The sequence below is a fragment of the Bombina bombina genome, unplaced genomic scaffold, assembly GCF_027579735.1.
Source record: "Bombina bombina isolate aBomBom1 unplaced genomic scaffold, aBomBom1.pri scaffold_525, whole genome shotgun sequence".
Lineage (NCBI taxonomy): Eukaryota > Metazoa > Chordata > Amphibia > Anura > Bombinatoridae > Bombina > Bombina bombina.
This window is the reverse complement of record NW_026512332.1, coordinates 289,842-302,203: the sequence shown is the minus strand read 5'-3', so window position 1 is coordinate 302,203 and position 12,362 is coordinate 289,842.

Sequence of the window (12,362 nt, the reverse complement as noted above, 5' to 3'; positions counted from 1 at the left end):
GTTGCAAGCTATCAAAGAGCCGCCAGTCCTTCCCACAAATCTTGAACGTGGAGAAAGGAGAAACCCCAAAAAGGCTTACTATACTTCGAATGCTCCGAAAACCAAATAGCAGAGTAACAGATCTCAGATCCTGCTCCAAACACCAGACCAGCCCAAGCGACAGATATGTCTTATAGACAGGGGGACAGAAGACCCTAATTACAATCCCCCAGGGAATGGGGGAAAAAAGGGGGGCTCACCAACCCCAACAGAGCTCGGGTGTCAACCCAATCCACTCATCCAAAATAAGGCACTCCCAAGGAGAACCCCCTAGGACCTAGAACAGAGAAAAGTGCAATAGATCCGTAGGAACACCTGTCACAACTCTCTTAGACAGTCTCTACGTAGAGAGACCAATTTCCAACAGGTGGAACAGAGCCCACAGAGCAGCAGATGCTGCCTCTTACAGAAATAAGCCACCTGATCCAACCTCCTACACACAGGGCAGGACACGCACCCCAAATCATAAGGCAGATAAATTATCCCCTCTAAAGGGAAGGGCACAGATAAGAACAGCGTACATGTCCACAAGACATGAAGCCATAGTATGATCAAAACACGGACCAAATGAAAAATCATCCAGACACCACTGTTGACCCATCAGAGAAAAAAAACTCTCCATAGAGGAGCATACACTGTCCGAAGGACAAGTTAAGCCTTAAAGTTTATAACCAGTACCCAAAGGTGAATGAGAACTCTGGCCTACATGCTTGCAAGCCAAATGAGCTAGCCCCCTATGTCGCAACATAGGGTCCCTGAAATAAAACTGGGTCATCCCGAACCAGTCCATCGGATTATAAGTATCCAGACATCCAAAAAGGATCCAAGACAAGAACTCCAGACCCGGGACCCAGAATATTCCTAGAACGAACGACACCCTCAGGGAACACAAGATACCCAGTCAGAAGCAATCAGACCTCACAGGGGATAAGAACCGGGAAACCCAGAGAACGGGTACAGGACTCACTCGTAATTCCCAGCCCAAAGGGAAGAGAACACCCTTAGCCGGAAGTCATAACCCCCCCCCCCCCCAGCAAGGTACTAGGCCACGACAAAGTCACGCAATTTCTCTAGAGCCCAAAGGCCCCAAGGGCAGCACAAAGGGAAATGAAAACGAGAACAGAGTCACCCGAAAGGGAGTAGAAGAAAGGCTAGTCTCCATAATCCTTTCAGATTAACGTTCCAGAGGACCACACCCAAGGGACAAGAATGCAAAGAATCCCGAACCCAGGCAGATCCCCTAAGCAAAAAGCTTGGAAAAAGAGACAACACCTCCTATGGCCACTGATATGGAGACGACTAACTCCCAAAGGAAGACAGAGTCTCACGGCCTTCACTTCCTAATTAAGCAGCCAAAGCCGTAACAAAAACCGGATGAAGTCCAGAAAGTCTCAACCTAAAGGAAGAGAACCTCTAAAAGGAATAAGTCCTAAAAGGACACTTCCAAAGAGCCCATGAAAGGCAAAACCGTAAGAACAGCGGTATGAAGGACCTAAATCCTCCAAGCCTCCAACCCACAACAGGAAAGAACACTCTAGTTCCCGAAAAAATCGGAAACGACTGAGCATGTCGCCGCAGATCTCAACGGAGTCCCGGCCCACTAGATTGAAAGGCAAATGAGGACTGAACCAATCCCCCATGCCCCTAAGCAACCACAGAGCCTCAAGTCCTCTCAGGATGCTAGTTGAAGCTTGTAAAACAAGACAATCACACAAATCATATTGTGATCCCTCCCCGGACCAACCGGACATAAAAAGGTGCACGTGTCTGTACTAGGCCTCAAAGACAGAAGGATTTGTACCCAGTCAGGACCAGCCTGAAACCAAGGGCCCCAGCACTGTCAAGGCCACATAGAGTCTCCCTTCATGATGGAGGGATAAAGAATAGTCAGACAGACTTTTGTAAACAGAGCGAACAAAATCGCGAGCATCAATTCCCGAAGGAAACATCACACCACAACATGAGCTTTAAACCAAATAAAAATCATCCTCACCGGGTGAAAATAAAAGATAAGGCAACCCGTAGGTTATCACCCAGGAAGAACGGACAGACCCGCAGGATCAGCCCAACAGGGGCCCAAGACTCCTGAGTCAGAGACGGATGGCTCAGTGGGCACCCAATTCCCCGATCCCGAGATACAGTGCACTCTAAAATGGCATTCGGAACGTAACTGATGGGCATGTATCACCCGGGCCAATTCATATTCTTCGCAAGAAGTAGAGTCTGAATCAGAGACATCCGTCTCCAAGAATCCTCCATAACAGAGACACTGCCACCTCCAGAGAACCAGACACCAGCCAGGATTTCTTCGTCACCACGCGGTCAGGAAAACGGAAATGGGGGTCACAAGGTAAACCATGCAGTCCATGCAAAAGAGTGCCCGACCGAAAAGGCTGCATCACTAGACATAGGCCATGAGCCATGAGCCGAAGCAACACTACACAATAGCAGATAGAATCACATAAACAGGATTATAAACTCTCCTGTTCAATAATCCCCCTCAGGAGATATTAACCCTCGATTCCTAGATACAAAAAGGAGCCTCACTGAGACCCTATGTTAAAGTTATCCCCGAAAGGTTGTAGCCCCTCTCGCATAAACAGTTGAAATTACAATACATCCATGATGAAAGTAAAATGAAACGATCTTACCGGAATCTACACCGTGGAACAGGAACACGGCCCTTCAAGTGTGACAGATAGTAGCGTTGCCTCTGCCATGGACTTGAGAGAGAAAAGCAGGCAGCGAAACTCATCAACGCTGATTGCTTGTGGAGCTGTTAATATGAATCGGGATGGTTCCGCAGAAAGACTCTCCCTGCATCTCCGGACTATATCTTTCACCCATGCTCTCACTGAGAGGCTGACAGGACTACTTAAAACTCCAGTCCCCTGCCGAAGAGTACTACCCTCCATAAGAGACTATAGAAAACTTCTGACACTTCTCTGCCAACCTCCTGGGGCGAAAGGCAAAGAATGACTGTGGGATAAAGGAAGTGGAAGGAGTATTTAAGCCTTTGGCTGGGGTGTCTTTACATTCTCCTGGTGGCCAGGTTCTATTTTCCCAAAAGTAATGAATGCAGCTGTGGACTCTTTCCATTTATGAAGAACATGTTTTTTGAGCCAACCATTATATAGTGTATGTATTTAATGATAATTTGTGTAATAAAGATTGAAAATGTTTAATATTAGCTAATGGTGCACCTGCTAAAGAGGTCCTTGAGAGAACACTGATAGTTGAATAATTTCAGAACTAGCAAACCTTTAAAAAGGGACATTCAAGACAAAATTAAACTTTCATGCTTTAGATAGAGCATGCAATTTTAAACAACTTTCCAATGTGCATAGCCTTTTCAAATTTACACATTTTGCGTCATCAGCTATTATTGAACATATGCAAAAATTCACAGAATATACGTATATGCCTTTGGGATTGGCTGATGGCTGTCACATGATATGGGGAAGTGAAAATAGAAATAACTTTAAAATATGTTAGAAAAAAAATCTACTAAGCATTTGAAGTTCAGACTAAGTGCTATTGCATTGTCTTTTTATCACTTGTTGATTATGCAAATCTGCTGTATTTACTGGTCCTTTAATTCTATGTTTCTAAAGTGACATTCCGATCAAAATTTAAATACATATAGATAAACCTTTTCTTTGAATTGAATATATTTGCAATAGACACGTATTGGCAAAAAATTATTCTAGTAAAAGCTAGTTTTAGTCAACATTTTTCTCTGCACGAGCATGTGAAGCATAGCTAGATACTCTCAGTGCACCAGCATTTTAAATACTGCAACTGCTCAGAGTGCCAGTGAGGCTTGTGTCATGTCAGCAATTAACACATATTATTAACCCAAGGTATTGATCAAGGCCCATTTTGGTATTCTTCATGCCACCATTTGGCCACCAAATGTGATCATATAAAAAATTTAATTGTTAACTAAATTTTGGGTTTCTCACAAATTATTTTCACACAGCTATTGCAGTCATAAGACAAAATGGTTGTAAAAACTTTTGTAGGATCCCCTTTATTCAGTAATGGCAGACATCCTTGGCTTTAACATTGGTTTTTGATAATTAGTAGGCCATGAATAGCAGCTGCACACCACACTTCTGAAATTTCCAGCAGTGAGGGTTAATCAGATAGCTGTTAAAAATTATATTTGCTGTAGTGTAGGGATTACCCTCCCACCTGTCAGGGTGCCAGGAATCAGACTGAGACGAGAAGTGCAAAAATAATCACACCTTTATTAATAGCAAAAAATAATAAAAAGTCCACAAGTAAAATAACAAGCCAGGAGTTAAAACCAGAGCTGGTAGTCAGACGAGCCGAGTCAGGAGCCAAAGCGAATAGTCAGACGAGCCGGAATCAGGAACAAGGAAAACCGCAGAGTCAGGAACAAGCCAGGGATCAGGAACCAGGAAGGACGTCGGGCAGCCAGGTAATACACAGAAGCTCTCACAAACAGGTCTGAGACAACGCAAAGCATACTGATTCTGAGACTGCATCCTGTCTCACACGGATGATGCACACCAGTCTGGCCATAAAAAGAAGTGCAGGAGATGAGCAGCATCCCCCACAATGCACCATAGTCAGCAAGAGAGGTGAGTAAAATGGTGCCAGCAGCACATGGAAAACAAAACAGGGAAAAAAGCCTGACACCACCTGATACCTCCCTGATCCCCCCTTCTTTGAAGCAAGAAAAAGAAGGTAGTAAAAACCTCTGTCTTTGAGCCAAGAGAACTTCTACTATGATATTCTGTTCCAGTAGAGTAGAGAGAAACTCATGAACAGTCAATCTTTTCTGAGTATCTGAAGCGAGGTCTTTAACAAATATATGCTTTTCTTGGCCATTTTGCAAATTCCAGTGAATAACCTTTTTGTATTAATTTCAAAACCCAGGCATCTGAAATTAAATTTAGTCAGGCTTGATGAAACTGCAGCAAATGGGCACCCACAGGACCTGGTATAGAAACCAGCTATTCTTGATTGCTTTGGAGTGTCTGGGGCTTGGTAACCCCTCTTTTAGGGAAGTTCTCTTCTCTGAAACAACTGTTGCCCCTGTGCCCAGAAATTATGCCTTTGGGCATAAGGCCAAAAAACAAAATTTATGCTTACCTGATAAATTCTTTTCTTTCAGAATCATGATGGACCACACTCCTCCACAACATATGGGATATCTTTCCGCCACTAGGAGGAGATTAAGAACACATATCAGAGCTAAAAATCCCTCCTGCCTCCCATTTCTCTCTTAGTTTGATGTATAGCAGAGTAGAGAATAAAAAACATATAGGTAGGAAAGAAAAAGCAGGGTCTGTAGAGGAGTCATTAGAAAAATGTAAATGGGCGGGGCCTATGAACCATTATCAATCCAAAAGAAAAGAATTTATCAGGTAAGCATACATTTTGTTATCATTAATAAAATGATGATGGTCCACAGTCCTAAATAACAAATGGGATTAATACCCAAGCAGATGGTCTATGTTATGGAAAGGGTGGGACCATTTTTCTGGCAGTTCCTATTTAGCCAACACTGTGGCCTGAAGGACTTTCCTTCCAAAAGCTGCTTGCGAAGAAGATAAAACTTTAAAAGCAATAACATTTGGAAAAAATATGAAGAGAAGACCATACTGCTGCATTGCGAATCTGCTCCAAAGATGCCTAATTTTTAAAAACCCACAAAGTTGCAACAGTCCTTGTAGAATAAGCTGTGATGCACTGAGGAGGTGACGTCCCCATCACCAAGTAAGCCTTGTGAATTTACAGTTTTAGCTAAGAGGCCCACGCTACCTTAGTAGCCTACTGCCCATTACAAGTCCCGGAGTAGTGAACAACCAAAATAGAAGATTGTCTTAATACTTTAGTAGCTTGAAGACAGAACTTCAAAGCCCTGACTACATTAAGATTATGTAATTGCCACTCCTTATGGCTAGTAGGATCTGGACACAAGGAAAGAACAATTTCCTGATTGGTGTGTACCATAGAAACAATCTTAGAAAGAAACTCATATTAAAGTTTGAAGTACAGCCTTATCCTTGTGAATAATTAAAAACAGAGAACATGACATATGTGACAACTCAAACTCTACTAGCTGAGGAGATTGCTAATAGGAAAAGTACTTTCCAAGACATAACTTTTATATCAACGGAATGCATCGGTTCAAAAGGAGAACCTTGTTATACTAAAAGCACTAAATTAAAATTCCAGGGTGGAGAAACAGGTCTCACAACTGGCTTAATTCTAACCAAAGACGGGCCAAAAACCTAAATATAACAAAGTTTAGTTAACTTTCTATGAAAATGAACAGATAAAGCAGAAATTTGACTTTTTAGGGAGCTGAGAGACAATCCCTTGTCAAGGCCATCCTGTAAAGACCAAAGAAATCTGGGAATCCTAAATGAATACCAAGAATACCCTCTGGAAGAGTGCCACTCAAAATATGCCTTCCAAATTTTGTGAAAAATCTTCTGTGACACCGGCTTTCTTGCCTGAGAAACCTACCACCTCCCAGCTGTTCACATTTGGTATGTAAATTGCTGATAGAGAGCAATGATTCCCCTCTGTCAAATACAGAGTCTGATACACTTCCTGCATGGCCAGTGGACTGCAGCAATCCCCTTGGCGATTTATGTAGGCCATCGCCATGATATTGTCTGACTGGAAATTAATCAACTTTTCTTCCTTTAATAGGGACCATGACTGAAGAGCCCCGAATAAGTTCCAAAATGTTGTTTGGTAACCTTGCCTCGAGAGGAGACTAGACTCCTTGCACTCTTTTTCTGAATCCCAGACTGCCCCCAGCCTGAGAGACTGGAGCCCGTCGGCAAAATAGACCATGATTAACGAAGGAAAGATGCCCCAAAAGGTCAAAGAAAGACTTTGTGTCCCCAAGAAACATTGTCTAACATAAAAATCCAAAGCATGCTGTTGTTCCAAGTATATATAATTCTTTCACCACTGAGGTAGCATAGACAATTGAAGGGGTCTCAAGTGAAGACGGGCAAAAGGAACTGCGTCTGAAGCAGCGACCATAAGACTCACCGCCTCCATGCATTGAGTTACTGAAGGAAATGGAGCCCTTTGCAAGGAGGGATGCCCTCTGAATCTTTATTTTGTTAGGCTCAGTCAGGAACTAGATGCATAAAGGGCTGAGTCTATTATGACTCCTATCAATGCCACCTTTGAAGCAGGATATAATGAGCTTATGGGTACATTGATTCTCCAACCACGGCCTTAAAGAAAGACAGAAGATTGTATGAGTATGAGCAACAACAAGTGATAGGGAAGGGGCTTGCTCTAGTATGTTGTCCAGATACTTGTTGTTTTTAACTTTTTAATAAATATACACTTTGCTACCTGCTGCTACACTTTACTTTATTGGACTTATAAACCTCTGTCCCATTTGTGGTTTCATACATTGACTATTACATCTAGGAGAGCATTTGCCACCTTATTTGCCATTTCATTTGCTGTGGCTACTGATACCTTGTGGGACTAACACTGCACCCTTGGACAATCTCTGTTGGAAAGAGGACCTGACCGGTATCTAGTTGTTTGGGAGTCTGCCGGGCGACTCTTTTGGTTCCGGCCTGCCTATACCGCACATTAGTGCATTGGATCACGTGAGTAGGGGATCATCTACCCATCACTGCTCCTTATCCGTTTGTAGTTTGACCTGCACCATGTGGTGCCTTTTACCTTTTGTATTATAGATTTATTGTCCAGATACGGTGCAAAATTAAATTCCCTGAATCCTAATCACTGCCAACATTGTATCAAACGCCTTAAAGGGACTGTCAACACCAGAATTTGTGTTGTTTAAAAATAAAGATAATCCCTTTATTACCCATTCCCAAGTTTTGCATAACCAACACTGTTATATTAATATACTTTTTACCTCTGCAATTACCTTGTATCTAAGCTTCTGCTGACTGCCCGTTATTTCAGTTGTTTTGACAGACTTGCATTTTAGCCAATCAGTGCTCACTCCTAGGTCACTTCATGTGCATGAGCTCAATGTTATCTATAGGAAACACATGAACTAATGCCCTCTAGTGGTCAAAATGCATTCAGATTAGAGGCAGTTTTCAAGGTCTAAGAAATTAGCATATGAACCTTCTAGGTTTAGGTTTTAACTAAGAATGCCAAGAGAATAAAGCAAAATTGGTGATAAAAATAAATTGTGAAGTTGTTTAAAATGGCATGCCCTATTTAAATCATGAAAGTTTTTTTAGGACTTGACTGTCCATTTAACCCCTTAATGACCGAGGACGTGCAGGGTACGTCCTCAGAAAAAAGGCAGTTTACGCCTGAGGACGTACCCTGCACGTCCTCGGTGTGGAAAGCAGCTGGAAGCGATCCTGCTCGCTTCCAGCTGCTTTCCGTTATTGCAGTGATGCCTCGATATGGAGGCATCCTGCAATAACCTTTTACGGCCATCCGATGCAGAGAGAGCCACTCTGTGGCCCTCTCTGCACCGGACATCGATGGCCGGTATCGTTGGTGGGTGGGAGCCGGTGTGGGAGGTGGGTGGCGGCCATCGATGGCCCTGGTCATGTGGAGGGGGGCGGGATCGTGGGCGGGGAAGTCCGGGGGAGCGCGCGGGCACGTGCACGAAAGGGCGGGGGCGGGCGCATGCACGGGGAGGGAGCGGGTGGGAACCGCTACACTACAGAAAAAATGTGTCCCAAAACAAAATAAAAGTGGGACATTTAATGTAAAAAAAAGAAAACCCTTAGGTGTCATTTAGGTGGTGGGGGTTGGTCCGTGGGGGGGGAGAGCTACACTACAGAAAAAATAAAAAAATAAATAAAAAAATAAACATTTGATTGTGCAAACTGGGTACTGGCAGACAGCTGCCAGTACCCAAGATGGCCCCCAATAAGGCTGAGGGGGAGGCTTAGAGAGCTGTTTTGGGGGGGATTAGGGAGGTTGGGGGTTAAGGGGGGATCCTAAACACAGCATATGTAAATATGCTTTTTTTTTTCTTTACAAAAAAAAAACAACTTTTATTTTAGTACTGGCAGACTTTCTGCCAGTACTTAAGATGGCGGGGACAATTGTGGGGTGGGGGAGGGAAGGGAGCTGTTTTTGGAGGGATCAGGGGGTGGGATGTGTCAGGTGGGAGGCTGATCTCTACACTAAAGCTAAAATTAACCCTGCAAGCTCGCTACAAACTACCTAATTAACCCCTTCACTGCTAGCCATAATACACGTGTGATGCGCAGCAGCATTTAGCGACTTTCTAATTACCAAAAAGCAACGCCAAAGTCATATATGTCTGCTATTTCTGAACAAAGGGCATCCCAGAGAAGCATTTACAAGCATTTGTGCCATAATTGCATAAGCGGTTTGTAAATAATTTCAGTGAGAAACCTAAAATTGTGAAAAAATTAACGTTTTTTTTAATTTGATCGCATTTGGCGGTGAAATGGTGGCATGAAATATACCAAAATGGGCCTAGATCAATACTTGGGGTTGTCTACTACACTACACTAAAGCTAAAATTAACCCTAGAAGCTCCCTACATGCTCCCTAATTAACCCCTTCACTGCTGGGCATAATACACGTATTGTGCGCAGTGGCATTTAGCAGCCTTCTAATTACTAAAAAGCAAAGCCAAAGCCATATATGTCTGCTATTTCTGAACAAAGGGGATCCCAGAGAAGCATTTACAACCATTTATGCTATAATTGCATAAGTTGTTTGTAAATAATTTCAGTGAGAAACCTAAAGTTTGTGAAAAAAATTGTGAAAAAGTGAACAATTTTTTTTATTTGATCGCATTTGGCGGTGAAATGGTGGCATGAAATATACCAAAATGAGCCTAGATCAATACTTTGGGATGTCTTCGAAAAAAAAATATATACATGTCAATGGATATTCAGGGATTCCTGAAAGATATTAGTGTTCCAATGTAACTAGAGCTAATTTTGAAAAAAAGTGGTTTGGAAATAGCAAAGTGCTACTTGTATTTATGGCCCTATAACTTGCAAAAAAAGCAAAGAACATGTAAACATTGGGTATTTCTCAGGACAAAATTTAGAAACTATTTAGCATGGGTGTTTTTTGGTGGTTGTAGATGTGTAACAGATTTTGGGGGTCAAAGTTAGAAAAAGTGTGTTTTTTTCCCATTTTTTCCTCATATTTTATAATTTTTTTATAGTAAATTATAAGATATGATGAAAATAATGGTATCTTTTGAAAGTCCATTTAATGGCGAGAAAAACGGTATATAATATGTGTGGGTACAATAAATGAGTAAGAGGAAAATTACAGCTAAACACAAAAACTGCAAAAATGTAAAAATAGCCTTGGTCCCAAACGGACAGAAAATGGAAAAGTGCTGCGGTCATTAAGGGGTTAATAAAGATGCGTCGGGCCGTATTTAGATTAAAAAGAGAGTGACAAACTGGCAGTGTTTGTCCAAATATGCAAATCTCAGGAACTAAAAGTGATTCTTGTGGATAGGGATGTGCAGCTATGCATCCATGAGGTCTATAGTAGCCATAAACTGACCCTTTGAAATAAGGGTAAAACTATGCAGATTGTTCCAATTATAAAAGTGGAAATCCTGACAAACATGTTTAGGGCTGTTAAATCTAGGACAGGGCTGTAAGTCCTTTTGGAAAATGAACAGATTGGAGTAAAACCCTTGACCCTGAGGCGACACTGGTACTGGGATGAACTATTCCGATATCCTCCAAATCCTTATATATATATGGTGCCGCCTCTGATTTTTGGGAACATAAGACAGCTAGCTCCCAGTAATGCATTGCTGCTCCTGAGGCTACCTAGGTAGGTTGTTCAACAAAGGATACCAAAAGAATGTAGTATATTAGATAAGAGAAGCAAATTGGAAAGTTGTTTAAAATCATATGTTCTGTCTGAAAAAAATCATATGTTCTGTCCCTTTAAAGGACCAGTCAACACAGTCGATTTGCATAATCAACAAATGCAAGATAATAAGACAATGCAATAGCACTTAGTCTGAACTTCAAATGAGTTGTAGATTTTTATTCTGACAATTTTAAAAGTTATGTATTTTTCCACTCCCCCTGTACCATGTGACAGCCATCAGCCAATCACAAATGCATACATGTACCATGTGACAGCCATCAGCCATTCACAAATGCATACACACTTATTCTTGCACATGCTCAGTAGGAGCTGGTGGCTCAAAAAGTTTAAATATAAAAAGACTGTGCACATTTTGTTAATGGAAGTAAATTGGAAAGTTGTTTAAAATAGCATGCTGAATCTGAATAATGAAAGTTTAATTTTGATTGAGTGTCCCTTTAACCATGATCTTGAAGACTACATCAATAATAAGGTGAATGATTTGCCCAGAATTCAAAGAAGACCTAGAAGATTTCATAATATGAAATGTGATCAAAAAGAAATAGTGGAGAAAGTTAAAACATCCACACCTAAGTCCATTCTAAAAAGAAATCTGGGAGGAGAGTGGCATTTTCCTCAACAGATGGTGAAACGTCAGATCCTGATTCGGTTTCATCAGGGGCGAGCAGCCCTTCTTCGTCTTCTTTCTCTCCCCACTCCTCTCTTTTTCTTTTAAGGGCTCGTCTGGGGGTAGTTTCAGAGGCCGAAGAATTGGTTGTTCGTCTTAAGATAAAAAGTATCCCTTTAGAAGAAAAGTGCGGAGATCAAGAAGGCAAAAGAAGAAAAGGATCCAAACAATAACAAGAACTAGCACTCACTTGTATTAATCTTTCTGATGTCCAAGTTACCTCTGATCAGATTAGTGTTTAATCAAGAGGTTTGGGTTATGCTCCCACTCATGTGTTTTCCTCCTTTAGAACATTGTTGGACATTAAAAGGGACAGACTACACCAGAATATTTAGTGTTTTAAAAGATAATCACTTTATTATCCATTCACCAGTTTTGCATAACCAACACAGTTATATTAATATACTTTTTACCTCTGTGATTACCTTGTATCTAAGCCTCTGCAAACTTCCCCCTTATTTCAGTTCTTTTGAAAGACTTGCAGGGTGAAAGAATTAGACGCACTAGAAGTACTTGGCGTCGCTTGTGCGGGTGTTAATGGTTATGACACTTGGGGAGAATTAGATGGCATAACCTGATTCCCTTCTGACTGAGAATCATCCTGCGACATACTTTTAGTAGCTAAAATATGTTCTTTGCAATTTATTGACCTTTCAGTGCATGAGGGACACATTCTAAGTGGGGGTTCCACAATGGCTTCTAAACATATTGAACAATGACTTTCCTCAATGTCAGACATGTTGAACAGGCTAATAATGACTACAAACAAGCATGAAAACACTTTATTTAG